The sequence below is a fragment of the Rhipicephalus microplus genome, chromosome 7, assembly GCF_043290135.1.
Source record: "Rhipicephalus microplus isolate Deutch F79 chromosome 7, USDA_Rmic, whole genome shotgun sequence".
Taxonomy (NCBI): domain Eukaryota; kingdom Metazoa; phylum Arthropoda; class Arachnida; order Ixodida; family Ixodidae; genus Rhipicephalus; species Rhipicephalus microplus.
This window is the reverse complement of record NC_134706.1, coordinates 37,536,523-37,556,363: the sequence shown is the minus strand read 5'-3', so window position 1 is coordinate 37,556,363 and position 19,841 is coordinate 37,536,523. Positions and strand designations below refer to the sequence as shown.

The 19,841-nt window shown below is 47.6% G+C and overlaps 1 protein-coding gene across 6 annotated transcripts in view; it reads right to left on the bottom strand.

The window, feature by feature from the left end:
• The window catches only part of LOC119180407 (uncharacterized), a 131,970-nt gene that overhangs the window by 56,100 nt on the left and 56,029 nt on the right, over positions 1–19,841 (bottom strand). For 5 of the 6 annotated variants that reach the window (XM_075869046.1, XM_075869042.1, XM_075869048.1 and 2 more), the window contains one exon: positions 2,100–2,361. The gene's annotated coding sequence lies outside the window, so the exon portion shown is untranslated. Of the gene's footprint in view, positions 1–2,099; positions 2,362–7,027; positions 7,190–19,841 lie in introns of those variants that run through there. The other variant, XM_075869043.1, reaches the window with a different exon arrangement.

Genomic DNA, 19,841 nt, shown 5'->3' with positions numbered 1-19,841 from the left:
TCTCATTTCACGTGACGCCAGACACATGACAAAACCGCTCACGTGTGGCACAACACACTATCAAGGAAACGTAGTTGTTATCTGATTACCAAATATCAATTTTATACTAATGCTTCGCAGCACTTGCTCCAAAAAATTGAGTTCTTTTTGAGAGAATGCCTCAAACGGCTCACTCGCACACAACTCTCCCAGCCCTACAAAAAAAAAAAAAGCAGCTTTTCCGTATTTTCCAGAGCGTTTCCGCACGCTGCGCGACGCCGGAAACGCTGTACAGTGTGTCGCAGTGTACTACAGCGCACTGCGAGGCACTGGGACACATTGTGCGTTTCACGCTTTTGCATTTTTTAAAAGATGCATCAAAGTATCGTAAGCCTCATCAGCATTTTTGCAGTTATACAAGGCACTGAAGTTTAACCTTTCAATATGGTGTCTAAATTGCTCCAAAGTTTCTGAATTGATTTGCTGTACTTTATAGGGTTCCAAAGGACTTGGTTTTAGGTGTCTAGAAAGCTCATTCTTTTTATATATCATATATACAGGGAAGTGATCGCTCACATCCGATATAACGGAACCTGCTGACAAGCAGTCGTTTTTATTTTTCGTGATAAATATGTCTAGAAGACTTTCAGAGTGAATACTGACACGAGTTGGTTCGTTTAATGTGACTGTGCATGCATAAGAATCAAGCAACAGCTTGAATGAACGTGACGTTGCATTACTTTGTAAAAGGTTTATGTTACAGTCACCACCTATTACGATGCACAGCTTATTTATGCCTACAAAAGTTAGTAGCCTTTCAAGGAAGACGTAGAACTTTTCAACACACCCATAACGTGGGCGATAAAGAACAACATAAACATGGTTATCTTGGATTAGTGCTAAAGGTTCATAATCCGGTGTGATTGTTGTAAATTCAGTGAGTAAGCTACAAGAAAGCTTTTCCGAGATTAACTGCAGTACTTCTCCCCCTCGGCGGGAAGATCTATTCAAGTAAAAGCTATTATAGCCTGGTAATCTAAACACTTTCTCGTCGCATGTGTACAAGGTTTCCGTAACCATAATAATGTCAAACCTAAAGAAAAATTCATCTAGGAAGGTGGTGAGCTCATCGTACTCATTTTGAGCCGATCGTGCATTACAGTGTAAAAATGCCAGGTGAGCACCATCATTGTGATGTGCTATATCTTTTGGTGACGCCATGTTAAAGAAAAAAAGTAAAGCAGAAAACTAAAAATCTGTGACGAGGTAGTCACTACTTTAGGAAGTGAGACCACCTTCGCGCATCTTATTCAGGTCTACTTCACTGGTTATCTAGATAGCACGAGATGTGTGTTTTTCGAGCGAATATTTTGCCACCCCTGGTCCATGCAAATCGCCAGTTCAGTTCGCATTTTCTTGCAATCGTCAGCTCAAGTAGCTTCTTTAGTTGTGGGCACAAATGCTCGTTAATGTACACCGGTTGCTTTGTAGCAAAGCCAAGGTCTTCCGTGTTTATCCGAGTTCGTTTTGCCTTAGCCATTAGGGCATCACATTTTACTCGGCGGTTGAAGGATACGACAATATTTGAGTTTACAGAGCTGTCTTGGTTGCCGGAAGCATTCGAACGAGCATTTGCACTTCGGGCTGGAACACGATGGCAAGCCTCAATGTCATGTTCAGTAATAGTTTCGCCTAGTACATCCCCTATTTTAGTAAGCACTTGTGCAAGGTTTTCATTGACTGCTTGCGGGATGCCTTTAATCTCCAAGTTTTTGTTCCGCGAATATTGATCTTGTGCGGAGATGCGCGTTGCGTTTTCTTGCGTCGTCTTTCTGAGGCACTCAAGCTCTTGCAAAATGGTTTCTTGAGTTGCCTTAAATGCTATGTTTTCTTTCTCGATGTCTGAGCATTCTTTCTTAATGGACTCATATTCCTTGCTTATGAAGTCTAAGCTGCTCTTTAGGTCCCTTATTTCTTTCCGAAATTCTCGCTTCAAACTCTTTATATCGCTTCCCATTTTGGGGCACACTTTAAAAAGATGAGTTCACACAATTTAGAACTACACTATTGGCAGCAGAGGCAACAGAAAGAAGAGGTTAAAAGGTTAGAAATACTCAAACCTGTGAGACACAAGCAGACGATAAGCTTGTGCGCTGTCTGCCGCCTCCGCTGCCGAAATGCCGTGAAGCCGGCCTTGCGCTTCAGTATAGCTGTGCAGCAATGTCCACACAGGCGCAGGAGGGGTACAGCAAAGTCACGTAGGCGTTGAGTAATCTTCGCTTTGACGTGGCGAGTTGACAACGCTACCAGCTTAGCTTGGCCCGAGATCCACAGTCCCTTGACCTATGCCGTGCTCGACCAACGCAGCTGTCCTGGTATCGCCTGTGAGACACAAGTAGACGATAAGCTTGTGTCTGCCGCCTCCGCTGCCAAAATGCAGAAAAGTATTTGACTCCGTTTGCCATAACTTATTAATTGATAAACTTGAAAAGTATGGTATACAGGGTAACGCACTCAAACTATTGCGTAATTACCTGAGAAAGCGATATCAGTACGTCAGCTTAAATAATGATGTTTCCTCTTACGCGGAAATCACTATGGGTGTCCCACATGGTTCAATACTTGGACCTCTGATGTTCATCATGTATATCAATGACTTGTATGATATCCACCAGTCGCCACAATTAGTTATGTACGCAGACGATACTAACATTTTCTTTAAAGCAGCCACTATACCAGATCTCGAGTCAAAGGCGAACTACAATATAAAGCAACTCTCTTCATGGTCATGACAGAACAAATTACAAATGAAGGCTTCCAAAACAAAATATATGATATTTTCCCCGACTAATAAACTACAAAACTGTAACGCAACTATTGTTTTTGATGATAGAATAATCGAGAAGGTTAAATGTCAAAAATTTCTAGGGGTGTGCTTTCAGGAAGATCTGGCCTGAACACACATGTAGACAAAATTGTAACAGAATTAAGTAAAACTCTTGACTGCTTATACAGATTGAGTACTCTGGTTCCTTCTTGGCTGAAAATTTCGTTTTATTACGCACTTTTTACTCCGGACTAACTTCCTGCATATTATTCTGGGGCACGACCACACAAAAAAATATACAAGAAGCTGATTGTGCTGCAAAAAAGAGTCCTAGGCACATTTGAGGGTTATCGTGGACCTTTACAGAACTTTAGAACACAGCCTGTTTTCATCAAGTACTCTATGTTAAAGGCAAATCAGGTGTACTATTACAAGTTAATGAGACATAGCAAACAAAAAAGGACACACTATATTACGGATGCACCCACCAACCCGCATTACAGCTTTCGGCAACACTATCTGAAAACACCAAAAATAAGAACAAATTATGGCAAACAGTTACCAAGCACCTTCACTAATCAATACATGAATTTCAAGAGGAAGTTATGGAAGCGTCAAGTGAATCATTTAAAACATTGCTCATTTCACAAAATATTGAGTTGGTCTGACAAAGCTGCTGTATGTATTTTTAATTTCAGTGTCTTAATTGCAAATTTTAGTTGTTGACTTGGGAAAAATGACCTAACAGTGTATTAAGTAACATTTTTTTGTTGCTTCTTTGCAGACATGACATGTGTATTCTCGCTTCTCCACTTTTTTGTGCACATGTTCTTGTAAGTTTCGTGACTATTCAGTGGAACATGTCCGTACATTTTACTTTGTATAGACTTGCGCTATGTACGGCCTGCGTGCCGAACTGTCGTAGGAGCAGAAGTCTTAGTCAAGCCACATGGCCTTTAGCTTCTGCTTACTTTTCATTAGAAAATGAAGAAATAAAGTCAATTCATTTCAGCAATTAGCTCAGTTGCGCAGAGAATGCACACGCGCACAAAGTACTAAAAGTTTTTTCATCACAGCCAACGTGCCTCAGATTCAATTTCAGCGGGCTCACGACGTTCTACTCACAGTTGTACAATAGTGCTGAGTGTGCGCCCTGTCGTCCTAATAATAATAATAATAATAATAATAATAATAATAATAATAATAATATTAATAATAATAATAATAATAATAATAATAAGCATCTGTCATGCGCAGAAGGCGCAGCACAGTTCCAGCAAAAGCTAGAAGAGCAGCCTTTCAGAGCCTCTTCTTAACACCGATTGGGTAACTGGTGCAAGTGCCCTTTCTTAATACCCACTACGGCATTAACAACAAAAAATTGTGGGTAGTAGTAAAAGCGTGGTATCCACTGAACACTTCCAAGGAATTTTGCGCCAATTCTTTATACAGTGGCCGACAACGATTAGGAATTATGCCTGAAGTGGGTATGCGCCACAGTTAATAGGTGAACAAGAACAAGCTTCTGTAAAGGGTTCGAGCATTTCACGGCTCACTCTTTACGCTATTCGCATTGTGCGACGACTGCTCGTTCTTTCGCTGTTTTTAAACGCTTCATAAGTCGTGCTAACGCAATTCCTTTCCCGACATCAAGCCGGCCTAAGGCAAGTTTGCCGACGTGCCTCAAGCACGGGCGTGGTTCAGTGATAGAATACTGGGCTGGCACCTAGCAGACCTGGCTTCAAGCCCCACTTCGTCAATGATACTAGGTCTTTTTTTTCTTCCTAATTTAGCGAGATGTGACAAACAGTGGCGGCGGACAACTACGGCACTGTGTGTGACACGAGTTGTGATCCCATAACAGCTTTCGCTGTAATATAAGCTTTTTTTTTAGGTACAGGGGGGGGGGGGGGCACCTCCTTGATCAGAACATATTGGGGGGGGGGGGGGGGAGGAAGAGCAGGTGTATTAGAGTGTCATTTTGTTGTGATCTGTATGCCATGATGATGATGATGGCAAAAACAAGTATTTACGTGGGGAGGGGGGGGGGGGGTATGGTGTACTGCCCTATGGCTACGCCACAGCTAACATTTCGCCTTCATTGAAACGTGACCGCTGCGTGCGGTATCGAACCCGCGACCCTCGGTGTCAGCCATCGTGCGAGGTCAACCTGCTATTGTATGAGCTCGGAGCAAACCCGTGCTTACGAGAAGGTTGGGCCATCCTTGGTCCGTTTCAAAGAACAGGAACGCTGTTGAAGTTTGGACGGGACAAGTTCAGGTTTAGCTTGAGGGAGCAAGTGCCCCTTTAGCACGTCCATGGAAGACCCAACAGAGTTTGCAACGGATTCTAGAAACGGTGATCCTCAAGCTTTTCCTGTGGCTGTGTCGCGCTTTCCGAGCAGGCCTGGTGCTTTATTGTGCCTGCAACCTATAGTCGGCAGGTAACGATGTACTACACACCGTGCATCTAGACGTCTACATATCCATCGTCGCTTTCTCAGAACACAGCGTTGAAATGTAAATGTCTCTCGCTTCGTGAAGTAAAATACCATTAGTACAGACTTTCTTTCTTTGCGCAAACATGAAAAAAAAAGGAAAAACTGAGAAGACAGCGCACAGGGCAAGCGCTAAACATGAACAAAATTTATTTCAGATAATACCACAAAAATAAGACCCCAAATGAAGACCAAATCAAGCTATACTCGCTACGAATAAATATACCACAGTGTCAGTCCATGCTCTTCTACTCAAGATCTTTATCTGGCGAAGCTGCCGTGCTCGTGTGCGGGTCGCGCAATGAGCTGATAAACGCACATTATTACATTACTTTGAAGTTGTCCAGGAAAGATGAAAGGAATGCGCATGTACTGGTCCATTGCATGCCCAGCCTGTACATGCGCACTCGCAGCTTCGCGAAATTAGCATCCTGGGTAGAACAGCTGATACTTTGGGAAGAGAGTTACTGGAAACCTATCATATCATGAGCGAAGGCGCGGACTGTATAAACGAAACTTTGGTATATTTATTCAATAGTGAAAATAGCCTAGCTGTTTGACTGCATGCTTAATTGGCAACTCAACGGAGAACGCATGCGCTTAGGGGGTCTTCCTTCCGTGGTATTTTTCCGAAACAAAAGTCAGGTTATGTTTAGCGCTCGCCCTGTGAACTGCGTTCTTCTTTTCTCAGTAAGTTCCTTCCTTTTTTTGTTTGTTTCACGTTTGCGCTAAAGAATGTCGCGTTTGATACAAGAACAACTCGCCAAACAGGAAGTCTGCTTGAAACCCGATTAGCCGCAGCACAACATTTCTAAAGCCCCGAAATTCCACGTCAGACCCGACAAAAGCGATCAAGCACGTTTGCCGCCTGGGTGCCGCTAATTGGACCAACTCGAAACAATGAGAACCGAAGTTATTTCTCCGTCGTCAAGATAAGCGGCCACAAACAACGCTACCCCGCTCTTAGCAACGTGCGACGCTGAGTGCTGAAGAACGTCTCCCCAAAACTCGAAAACGGAGGAGCGCATCCTGCGGCGCCTACAGACAAATGCGCTGCTCTGTCCAGCCATACTAAAATATTACGACCCAAAAACAAGTGGGCAGTGCCAGTACTGTGGGGAAGTGGCCAACACTTACCATATGGTCTGGGCCTGCCAAATGAACCCAAAATTAACCCCCTTTCCCAACCCCACCAAAGAGGACTGGGAGACGACCCTACTCAATAGCTCCTCACTAGAGGAACAGTGAACTCTAGTCCAGCGGGCTCGGGTGGCGGCCTCGACTAATGACGTCCCGGACTAGGGATGTCAACCAGCCCGGTGGGGATAAGGGCTATCTGGGACAGCCAGCATCGATAAAGGTTTTTTCCTCCTCCTCCTCCACAAAAAAAAAAACCTTGGCTGAAATGTGACGGGACACTAGCGTGACTCGCAGCCAACGACGCCGCTGGTCGACGCCATCTTGGTTATTTTTGGCGCGAACAAAGAAAATGCATTCGGCAGAACACGCTGTCGAAGCCTCATGAACGTGTATCAAATAAAGCTTTCGGCGCGCGACGACGCGTTTGGCGTACTTTATGTCATTCACGTGCAGAAAGTACAAGAACCTGCCGACCGAACAAGGTGCCTCGTACACGTACGATAGTTCTAAGGAGTGCCGCGCAGCAAATCGGCACACACGTTACGATCTGCCGCTTTGTGATCCTGTTGTAAAGAATCACTCACCGCAAACAAAACGACCAGCCTCCTCCGAGAGAGCGACGTCACCGAGCCTTTCCCTTGCAACCGCGTACGAAACAAACACTCCGCCCCCACAGAAGCGCAGGCTTTATCTCTGCGACTGGAACCTTCGCGAACTCCCGCCCAACTGACGCAACGTCTGCGCAACGCCTGCGGAAAAGGAATCGTCGCCCCGGACGGTGACTGCAGCGCCGCGGCGAGTCACCGCGCGAGATAACACCGCTCGAGATGAGAGTAAACGAGTGGTGGTAGTAGTGGGTCGGTGAAGGAAGGAAAAAGACGCTTATTTCTGCAGCTGTCAAGGGAGCATGGCGCAGTAAACGAGTGACAGGTGCTGCGACCACCAGTGTACGCTCCCGCTTCATTTAAAGCAGAGGCGGTACTCGAAAGAAAAAAGTGTACTTAATCTGTTTCCTACGGCAATGAAACTTTCGCTCCGTTCATAGGTTCGTATGGTGAATTCAAATATGTAACGAGTTTCATAGCAGGTTGCACAGTTTTTATTTTATAACACGTGTAATATATGCGTAAAATTATCTTTTTTTCGACACACTTTTTCTGCCGCTGTTCTTTTAAGGTTGTGAATCATTAACAGCTGGCAATGATATGCACTAACTGTAAAAGGCAAATAAATAACAAAAAAACGTCTATAAAAATTTTAATGAACAAAAAACTGTAGTGTAAGAATTCTGACAGTCACATTCATGTGACTCTGCAGACTGCCGCTGACAAGGCGATGGTTTGTGCGGGTATGATGAATCTGGCCTGTTCAGCCACAAAATCTGAACTGCTCCTCCCCCTTGCCCATCGGGGCTCTGAAAGCACATCTCCGATATACAAATAACACTGAACAATACTGTTACACAAGGTAAGGTGACTTAATGGGGGGTTTTTAATGGGCCCTGAGTCCGCGATCGCAGTATAATGATGATGATCTCCACCACCATGGCTCGTTCCCACTCAGGGGGATCGCAGTGGAGGCAACGTCGTCTTCCTTCTCTATCCGCGCTTCCCTTGTTTTTCCTGGTAGTGATACCCCGTATCAATACACACATATCCAAAGTTGACAGGCTCAGAGTGCTTGGACTACTTCGACCACGAAATCGACTAAACACGCACACTATTGAAGTGCTTCATACAACTGTGGACCGCACTTTATGCCTTATAGGCAGGATATCTAATATAAGCTTGTATGGCGGGCTACGAGAGGCTGAGCTCCTCCAAGCCTTTGTCCTCAATTGAGTGACTTTTTCTCTCCCTTCTCTGTCCCTTCTGAAGAGGGAAAAAAATGACGTAGACACCTTCTTACACAAAACCTACAAATTCGCTCTCGGAGTCCCCACTCGAACGTCCACTGCCCGGCTCATGGAGACAGGCATATTCAACACATTAACCGAACTCATTGAGGCACACTTAACCCCACAATATGCCGTCTCTCCAACACACAGACTTGAAGATGCGTTCTCGACACACTCAGTATCGGGCCGACTCCAACCGCTAGCACCAAACACACTATACCGCATAAAATGCACAAGAATGTATACACATTCCTCTGCTCCCTAAAAACATGCACCCTGTACACAACGAGAAAATGTCGACGACAGCGTGCAAAAACTCTCGGGAAACGATTTTCTATTTATAATGAGGTGCTCTAAGTAGATGCCGCCCAATACAGTACCCGTCTTTTTTTTTCTTTTTCTCCTTCTCAGTTGTCACTATGTCGGATAGCCAGTGCTGCTCCCATTCCTGCTTACTCTTCTCAGGAAGCGGAGAAAGTAGCCATTGCTCGCGCCCATGCAGTTCCCAATCATTCGCTTATCATTAGCGACTCCAAATAGGCCATCTACAACTTTGGAGCGGGTAGGGTGTCCAAAACAGCCATCTTCCTCCTCCTGGCCCCTCCTACGCAACTACTGACGCCGCTACGGCGCACGCAGGCCTCACCAGTTACGAGGTGGCTCACGTCAGCGCCCAAATATTTACGGTCCGGGCCCAGGAAGAGGAGAGCTCCGTTTCGACAACGACACCGTTTGCTGCGCGGGGTCGCCTTCTAAGATTTCACGACATCTGTAATCACTGCCGCCTAGGCAATAGCGAGCACTAATCTCTATCGGTGCTCCCACTTCTTGTTATTTTAACTGAATGTCTCGAGTCTCCGCAATGCGGAAATCCCCAGTTCCTACGAACGAAGGTGGATTTGCGAGATATGATGTTACGGGAGAATAACTTTACTTTCTAAAACGAGGAATAAACTCGGTGGTGGACAAGATGGCGCCCAGTTGGCTCACAGATCTGACAACATCGTCCTCCTCTTTGTCTTCTTCGTCGTTCTCATCCTACCGTTACATGATTTCCCCGGCGGCTGGAGCACCGACCCGGTGCTAATCAGGAGGCACTGGAGTAATACGGTTTGAGTCGCGTAACATGCACTACGTCAGTGTGAGGGTGAAGGATGGCGGGGTCCGTAGGGGTGATTTCGTATGTGACGTCAGTTACTTGGCGTAAGATACGGTAGGGACCTGAATAGCGTGGGAGTAACTTCTCCGAAAGTCCAACGCGGCGCGAGGGGAACCATAACAGAACGAGATCTCCGGGTGTGAAGTGGACGTCACGATGGCGGGCGTCGTATACGCTCTTCTGATTGTCCTGGGAGTCCAGTAAGCGTCGTCGAGCAACTTGGCGTGCCGCTTGGGCCTTCATTATTGCATCACGAGCGTACTGAGACTTGTCATTTAGTCCGGCCGGCAGGAGGGTGTCGAAAGGTAGCGCAGGGTCACGGCCGAACAACAGAAAAAAAGGAGAGAACCCAGCGGTGTCGTGTCTGGAAGAATTGTACGCGAATGTTACAAACGGTAACGTAGTGTCCCAGTCGCGGTGATCGGCGGAGACATACATGGAGAGCATGTCGGTGAGAGTGCGATTGAGGCGCTCCGTTAGACCATTTGTTTGTGGATGGTAAGCAGTCGAGAGCTTGTGTTTAGTGGCGCAGGAGCGGAGGAGGTCATCAACCACTTTGGAAAGGAAGTAGCTGCCTCGGTCGGTAAGGAGTTGTCGAGGGGCGCCATGATGTAAGATGACGTCCTCCAAAAGGAAATCGGCCACGTCAGTTGCACAGCTGGTTGGAAGGGCCCGTGTGATCGCGTATCGGGTAGCATAATCGGTTGCTACTGCAATCCACCGATTACCCGCAGCTGACGTAGGAAAAGGGCCAAGCAGGTCCACGCCAACACGGTAGAATGGGTCTTGTGGGATGTGCAGTGGCTGAAGACGTCCGGCCGGAGGGGCATTTGGTTTTTTCCGTCGTTGACAAGGGTCGCAGGCTGCAATATAACGGCAGACGTCGCGGTACATGCCAGGCCAGAAGAAGCGCCGGCGAACTCTGTCGTAGGTCCGTGACACGCCGAGGTGACCCGCTGTAGGTGCATCATGAAGCTGGGCGAGAACAGTGTGACGCAATTGAATGGGAACGACGAGTAGTCTTTCGGGGCCGTCAGGACGCATATTGCAACGGTACAATACACCATCATGTATTTCAAACATTCGAAGGGAAGGGTCGGGCCTCACCGATGTGAGCCTTCGGATAATACCGTCCAAGAAAGTATCTCGTCGCTGCTCGATTCCAATGTCATGAAACGCGGATAGAGAGAAAACGTCGATAGGAAGGGTGGTTTTAGAGGAGTCGCCGTCTGGAGGGTCGACAGGATACCGGGACAAGCAGTCCGCATCTTGATGCAGGCGGCCGGTTTTATACAGGACTGAGTAATCAAATTCTTGAAGGCGCAGCGCCCAACGGCCAAGACGGCCTGAAGGGTCTTTAAGGGACGAAAGCCAGCACAAGGCGTGGTGATCTGTGACTACTGTGAATGGCCGGCCGTACAAATAGGGACGAAATTTACCGACTGCCCAAACAAGTGCCAAACATTCCCGTTCGGTTATTGAATATTTTCTTTCAGCAGGCGAAAGAAGGCGGCTGGCATAAGCAACAACACGGTCTCGTCCTTGTTGTTTCTGGGCGAGGACTGCACCGATGCCATAGCCACTTGCGTCTGTACGAACTTCTGTTGGAGATGAAATATCAAAGTGGGCGAGGATAGGCGGAGACGTAAGCAGACACACTAGATTTTGAAACGCATCTGCTTGCTCAGGGCCCCAGATGAAGCCAGCGTCTTTTTTGAGAAGTTGAGTGAGAGGGCGTGCTACGTCGGCGAAGTTTTTAACAAAGCGGCGGAAGTAAGAACAGAGGCCAACGAAACTGCGAACGTCTTTGGTACAGGTTGGTACAGGGAAATCTCTTACTGCGCGTATTTTATCTTGATCAGGGCAAACCCCCACGGAATCAACGAGGTGTCCGAGGACAGAAATTTCACGACGGCCGAAGTGGCACTTTGCCGAATTGAGTTGCAGGCCCGCCTTACGAAAGACAGATAAGATTTTCGATAGCCTTTCAAGGTGCGTCGCAAAAGAAGGCGAAAAAACGATAACGTCGTCCAGGTAGCACAGGCAGATGGACCACTTGAAGCCGTGCAACAGAGCGTCCATCATACGTTCGAATGTGGCGGGCGCATTACATAAACCGAATGGCATCACTTTAAACTCGTAAAGGCCGTCGGGAGTGATAAACGCCGTCTTCTCACGGTCCATGTCATCAACGGCAATCTGCCAGTACCCAGAGCGGAGGTCAATGGAGGAAAAATATTTTGCGCCGTGAAGGCAATCCAGGGCATCGTCTATGCGTGGTAAAGGGTAGACGTCCTTCTTCGTTATTTTGTTTAAATGGCGATAATCAACGCAAAATCTCCAGCTGTTGTCCTTCTTCTTTACAAGTACAACAGGGGACGCCCAGGGACTGCATGAAGGCTCGATGATATTCCGAGAAAGCATTTTGTCGACCTCCTGTTGGATGATGCGCCGCTCTGCATGGGAAACACGGTAGGGTCTCCGATGGATGGGACTCGTATCGCCTGTATCAATCCGGTGCTTAACAACGGACGTCTGGCCGAGTGGGCGGTCGCCAAGGTCGAAGATGTCCCAAAAAGATGCAAGCAGGGAACGCAGGTCGTTAGCTTGTTCTTTCGGCAAGTCGGGGGCAATCATCTTGGTTAACACACTTTGGTCTGATGGAGGAGTAGACGAAATTTTTTCGGCACTCGGGATGCTGTCATAACTTAGAGTGCAAATGTGGCACTCTGCCGCCGGCACGATCTCGGCTAGAGATATACCACGAGGGAGGACTTGTGTACATAGTGAAAAATTCACTAAGGGTAGGCAGGATGCATTGGCCGTAATAGTGATGACGGTGTGAGGAAACGCAACGTTGTGCGAAAGCAGGACGTCAACATTGGGGGACACAATATAAACACCGTCTGGGACAGGTGGAACAGGGGAGACGCCTATGTAAGCTACTGTTCGTTGAGGGAGACGCAGGTGTTCTGTAGAACAAAGCCGACTTGGAGGGCAACTTGGAGGATCAACAACATTAGGTAGAGCGAGTTGCACTATACCGGCAGAGCAGTCTATCAAGGCCGAATGTTCAGACAAAAAGTCTTGGCCCAAAATTATGTCATTAGGGCAGTGTTCTAAAACATAAAACAGAACTGATGTGTGGTGTCCGGCGACGCTGACGCGAGCTGAGCACACACCAATTACGGCGACTTTTCCACCATCGGCCGTTCGGACCACAGGAGTTGGGCCAGGAGTAAGGACTTTCTTCAGCCGTGCTCTAAGGTCAGCGTTCATGATAGACACGTGTGCGCCAGTGTCAATGAGGGCTGTAGTAGGTACACCGTCGACGTCAACATTGATAAGGTTCTGATGTGCGGGCAAGGTCAGTAGAGGATTTTGGGATCGGGTCGGTATTGCAGCATCACCTCCAAGAGCTGCTCCCGTCAGTTTTCCGGAGGTGAACGCCGGAACGAGCTTGGGGACGGCGATCGGCGAGATGGGGGCGAGCGGGAGAAACGGCGTTGTGGCGAAGGGGAGCGGCTGGATCGGGGGCGCGAGGAATTCTCAGGCGTTAGCGGCTCTGTTTTCGGTGATGAGCGTGAATTCCAGACAGGTGGGCGATGGGGCGGAGGGTGAGGCCACGGAGCAGAGCTGGACCAAGCACGGCAGTGACGCGAAATGTGGCCTATACGACCGCAATTGAAGCATATCGGCCGGTCGTCTGGGGTGCGCCATACCGCCGGGTCGCGATAATGTGGGCTGGCAGAAAAACGTCGGTTGGGCGGAACAGTCACGGGTGGATTTGGTGTGGCGTAGTCTGGACGATGAATGGAGCAGACGTTTAAGCCGGCGTTGGCCAGTTCTTGCCTCACGACGGTCTGTATGAGAGAGACGGTGGCGTGATAGCTTTCGGAGTTGGGGGAGGCTGACACGAGTGGAGCTGCGGCTTCTATTTCCCGACGGACAATACGGACAACGTCACCGGGACTTTCCGTAGAAGGCAGGCGAGGGTCTTCGCATGTGGATGTTGCAGCCGTGTTTGGAAGCCGGGCAAACTGGTGGAGAACACGGCGGCTCTTCGCTTCTTCAAAGCGCCGGCATTCAGAAATAATGTCGTGGACCGTAGATGAATTCTTGAACACAAGAAGGTGAAAGGCGTCATCTGCTATGCCCTTAATAATATGGCCAACCTTATCGGCTTCGGACATCTGCGAGTCTACCTTGCGGCACAAAGCGAGCACGTCCTGAATGTACGTGAGGTATGATTCGGTGCACGTCTGAACTCGACGTGCGAGCTCGTTTTGGGCGGCGCGTTGACTTCCCACAGGCCTGCCAAATAGCTCCCGGAGCTTTTGCTTGCATAACTCCCAGCTAGTCAGTTCTTCCTCGTGCGTCTCGTACCAGACCTTTGCGGTACCTCTGAGATAAAAAATCACGTTGGCCAGCATGAGCGTTGGATCCCATCGCATACGTACACCCACTCGTTCGTATGACTTCAGCCAGGCTTCTACGTCAATGCCATCAGTGCCAGAAAAGGTACCTGGATCTCTCGGGGGCTCCAAGATGAGGGTTGACGGTCCAGTTGGAGAAAGCACGGACGTAGTTGGAGAAGGCACGGTAGTCGGGGAAGGGTCGGCATTGTTGACTGCAGTCGCCATGGGGGAGACCACTAGGCGCCCGCTACGAAGCTCCGTTTTGCGTGAAGTGAGTACCCCGCACCTCCCACCAATGATGTTACGGGAGAATAACTTTACTTTCTAAAACGAGGAATAAACTCGGTGGTGGACAAGATGGCGCCCAGTTGGCTCACAGATCTGACAACATCGTCCTCCTCTTTGTCTTCTTCGTCGTTCTCATCCTACCGTTACAATATAGCGCCGCAAACATAAAGTCTACCCGGTGGGTAGTTAACGTTACGTAAGGGTTCACGGCCTGTAAACACCCGCATATGCGCAGATTCTATACGGTAACACGGTAACATAAGGAACAGTTTTTGGTTGGAAAAGAATCTTACAGGAAAGGAACCTTTTTTTTTCTTGCAAAGTGTCCACTAGGCGCATATCCGCGTGTTTCACTGCGAATGTCGCGCAAGACGATAGTCTTCTGGCGGCCGTACTACACGAGTCCTGGTCTCATCCGCGGCCACTCGTGACGCTGTTCTCGTACTATCAATGCTATTGAGGTTTTGTTTGAACAAATTTCGTTTTACTGCATTATCACTGCTGGCATGCCGCGTGTACACATCCCAGACAACATAACAAGTCCTAAGGATGCCCCAAACAAGTACCCAAGTCCCACATCCGCTAAAGGAAGTCGTATGGATGTCCTGTAGACTTCAGCGAGCGGATGTCCATTAGTTATCCCGGAAGATGACGTGAATAGGTGGATGCATGCGTGAGATCTGCATGCATCCACCCATCCATGTCCTCTCATGGGATGTTTAATGGACATGGTATATATCATCCCACGCCGTTTCAATTAACCTACTTACTGATATTCTCACATATATATGCACGTTGCTTCATGAATTACTGTGCATTTTCAGCGAGGATTTGTAACGCACCTGTACATATATATAGTACTTGCACAATCCTCCATAAATATACACATAATATATAAGCAGGTGAAAACACATAATGGAGCAGTGTTTTCAAGATTTGGAAAATAACAAGCAAAGGGGAATGCAACAGAACCACTCAATGTGTTATAAGCCTACAGTTATGTGGAAAAGCAGGAGTGCATGGCATCGCTGGAAGAGCACATGAGGGGTATTAAAACATGTAAAGAAATGCAAGACTTTCAAAAAGGCAGTTCTTTCTACTAACTAGCATGCGTCCTTCAAATGCTGCATGTACTGGTAATTTTTGGATACAGTGGAATGTGCAACATCCAAATATAATCCCATTATGATCCCAAGATTTCCTAAGTGCAGGATGTCTTAAGGATCTCGTTTTTTGTCTCAATTTGGAGCCTTCATGGAGGTTTCCGGGAAATATCTGGGACATCCTTAGACGTTCCCACACATCCTAAGCAGCACATCCTAGGGGAATCCAAACGATGGATCTGTGTTGTTTGGGATGTCAGCAATGTTTAGGTCACGTTAAGTATTTTGAAGCATGATAGTTTGGAAAGAACCATTTGTGAGACATGAATGCATGGAAGCGTGAATGAATGGCGCTGCGCAGGCACGTAGCCAGAAATTTTTTTCGAGGGGGGGCACCACTTTGAATTTTTTGCTTTCTGTGCCATAGCGAAAAATATTTATGGGAGGAGGGGTACGTGCCCGGTGTGCCACCCCTTGACTACGCCCCTAGGGCTGCCCATTTACTACTGGTGCGCGAATTAGTCACCTGTCGAAGTAGACATCCACCATACCGTCAGCAGAGCTCCTTCACACGCATAGCGTCGCATTTTCGGCACAGCGTTAGAAACGCTTGGGTTTTTAGAATGAAGTATCTATGCATTTTCTAGTAAAGGGCCACACCACCTGACACGTATCGATGTTGCGCCTGATATGCGTAGTTACTTTTTTTTTGATCGACAATGCTCACGGGTTTAAACGCAGCCATTAGTTCATGCTGGGGGCTACGTTCTCCCTTGCCCCATCGGTCGACTTCGCCGTGGCTGGAAGTAAGATGGCAAATCAAGCTACGGTTTGCTTCTCACGCCTGTGTGTGTTACAATCTTTTCGTCCGTATTTTCCAAGTTTGCGCTAATGGAGTATCATCTGATGGCCAACTAGCCCAAACACAGCAGGTCTTCGGTTCCCAACTGTACGAGAGTGAAGATTGGCAGTGAACAGCTCTTGAAATGCAACCTCTGTGATCCTTGGCCGCCATAGCTGGAAAAAAAAAAGAGGGGAGGGGTGTCTGTACTAGCCGTGTGAAGCCCAAGACAGAGTGAAGCTCGTTTATCTTAGGTTGCATGGATATATCTTAGGGGCTTTACGCGGTCTTTTTGGCTGATGCTGAGTCTTTCCTTGGGAGAGACGAGAGGCCTAACCCACTGTCACTGATCCACAAGAATGTCCAAACTCCAGCGCCAGGCCTAAAGCGAAAAGCTGCCTGGGACACCCCTGGTAGAAGCACGGGGATTTTAAAGACGATAGTCTTTCTTGGGGACCTTCGACGAAAAAATTTTGGTTTATCTGTCAGTACATTTCTCTGTTTGTCCGCCCTAACGACACTTCAAACGGCACCAAATGACCCACCCTATTCGCAGCGCCCACCAATATTGCTCAAGGTTTGGCGTTCATAGCTGTGCGATTGTCAATTAAAAAGCAATTATTGCGCACATCTGAGGTGCCATAACAACACTTCAAAGTTTTGTATGTCTGCCTTCATACTAGAAGAGGCACACACACAAGTAACTCTAAGGACTGTAGCGTTTATCGCACTGCGATGACAGTGCAATGCGATGCTCAAAAAGGTGTTTCCAACGCTTTGGTACGACGTCACGGTGGTGGCACCTGCCCGTAGCTTTGCGTTCTACACCTTCCCACCTCCGAGACTGGCGCGCATCTTTCTCCGCGGGCTGCGCGCCTTCGTTTTCGAAGATAACTGCCAGATGGCGCTTGTGTATAACGTGCCTCATTGCGCTCGTTCGCCTCCGCTACACGCTCGAGGCACTCTAACGCAACGCCTCCAGAATACCCTTCACCGATTTTCTTGCGGAGAACATCAAATCAACGTTTTGTTCACTCTCTCAAGACTGTCGTCTTACGACTACATTTGCGGTGTAACATGCAGATTTGGAACTAACTTTATCGCTTCTAATTTTCCTAAGGAGCCTACATGACCACAGGCGGTAGTGTGGGATCCCTGGATCTCCCTATCGGCTCGCACCAAGCCAAGAAAGTCGGCGCTGCGGCTGTGCAGAGTATGGGCACAGCTGATGAGCAACAGCGCGTGATTAGTAACGGCGCGGAAAACGCCCGATTGTTTAACCTCGCGCTTTATTAAGCATTTGAGTTCGTTCCTAACTGCGTGCTAATAAGGTCGCACTTCAAAGAATGACAAGTCAGGTACGACAGTCAGCAAACTGCAAAGGTATGAGAGCGGACTTGGCGAATCCGTTCAGTTAAGTGAAGGGGGGGTGGGGGGGCACCGTTCTATTTTGTGTGCACGCTTTTGTATGGGCCAACAGAAAATCAGGATCAATTGGAAAAGTAGTGAAGCAAAAGGTGCCTTGCCGGCGAATGGAAAATGCGGGCCAATCACGATCTACTGTGTCAACAGAAATGTGGGCAAATCACAATACTAGTGTCGTCTGAGAATGCATGTACATAATCTGTAAAATTTTAGGTCACTAACAAATTCAATAAAGTCTGACATCATGCCTTTTGAAAAAAGAATGAAAAACAATGGCCAACCACTGAAGTAGGGAAGCCTGCCAGCACATGAGCAGAAAACGTGCCATGAAAGTAGTGATCTGACAGTGCATCTAGCGTGTGAACAGGGCTATTTGCCAAAGCAGTGCCGTCAAAAGTGTGTCTTGAGCAGAAAACCTGGATCATTCACAGAAGTAGTAAACATCCTGCACGGGAATAAAGAATGCCTCATCATTTCACAAATCCTGTGCACTGTACACGTGGGCCAGTCACAAAAGTAGTGAGGCCCGACTGTGTCAACTGAAAATGTTGGCTGGTCACGGAAGCTCCTCAATTTGACTGTGCTCCAAGGTCTCAAAACTGCTGTATGCATGAGACTCGAATCCAGGGGGCAAGTCTCCACTAACAGAAGGTACAAGCCTATCACAGCGGCAAATAAGTTTACATATTTACTTGCACACTACCCGCATTTGTTAGCATCGACTACAGCTAGGCAATATATACAAACACACACTTGACATGATCTACTTAACACACACGTAAAAGGCAGCACGCTATGATGTATGGTGCAAAGCCTGAACAGCCGAATGATCAGGCAAGCAGTGATCATCGAAATTCAATCAATTTCAGTCCATACAGGAATGATTTTATTATCAAGGTCCTCTAAAACATATTTAAACTACTCAAGCTTTGCAGAATGAACCATGCGCAGAAATGTTCACAAGAGGATTGTGCAAAAGAATCCACATCATGTGCTATGTACAGTGAAAAAAAAAAACATGCTGGAAGTGCTGCCTGGAGATTAAAACTCCAGAGCACGCCAGCAAATTAAAGGCAGACTACACCTAGTTGAAGCCAAAGAAGCAAGGCAAGAATGCAGAGGAACAATTATTAAAGGCCACCTATGAATGTCAATGCTGCAAGTTGCAAGGCCTGCAGTGTTTTCAAAGCCACATGTGCTCAAAGCCATAGTGCACGTCTTCCTTTTTCGGCTGACCCATTTCCGCTCGTGTGCAAATGAAGACTACAAGTGACAAGGGAAAGGCACCATTCGCAATAAGCAGATTCTCGATGGCCAGGTGGCAAAATGAAGTGCCACAGTGTACATGTTCAGCCAAACACTTGGTTTCGCCCAAGGCAGCAAAAGGTACAATCAAATGTTCCTTCCCACCTGCCAGCCCCTTTAGAGTTTGTTCAGAATGCAGCTTGCCTATGGTGCTTTGGCACCCACAACAGCAAAACTTGTGCAAAGTCCCGTTCCAAATGATGAGCCAAGAAGTGGTACATTGCGCTGGTGCGTTGTGCTATGTCGCCACACTTATCAGAGGTCCACACTTATGACTTGGCCAAACTCTCACAAATATACCACAGGCCATTCGCCGCTGAGAGTATGCAGCACAGCAGCGCTGCACTAGTACATATTTCCGTAGCCATGCATCAAGCCGCGACACTTCCCAGTGTGATGTGCGAGCAGCAACACTTGCTTCTGAGCCGTCCAGGGAGCAGACATTGAGTGCTGGGAGTGCCACCAAAGGAAAATGAAGTGTTTGTGTACTTTCAGAGAAAACCGTATTCTGCCACATGGTGCTTTTGCAGGCCGAGCTTGCAGAGAGCGGCATGCCACACATATGCTGGCGACGACACATGAATGCTAGGCTTGCTGGACTGGCACACGCAGTGCGACTTCCACTAAGTCAGATACATATGTGCGGTCAAATTTCAATGTATCACTACTGCCACAAAGCTTTAGACCAATGTCAGGGTAACAATGCTCAGGTGAACCAAAAGGGCACCAATGCCCATATCCTCTGTTGATCACTTGCAGGGATAAAATGATTAATGTGTCCCAAGGCTCACTCCAACCAAGCAACGTGCGTAACCAATGCCATCGAGGTGCAGATACCAAGTTGTCCCATGCAGCAATGGGACGATATATTCTTGGAAGAGATAAGACCAATCATACTATATGCGAAGAACAATGGTTCAGTGCCCATCGGCCACCAAACATCAAGAACGCCCAATGCAGTT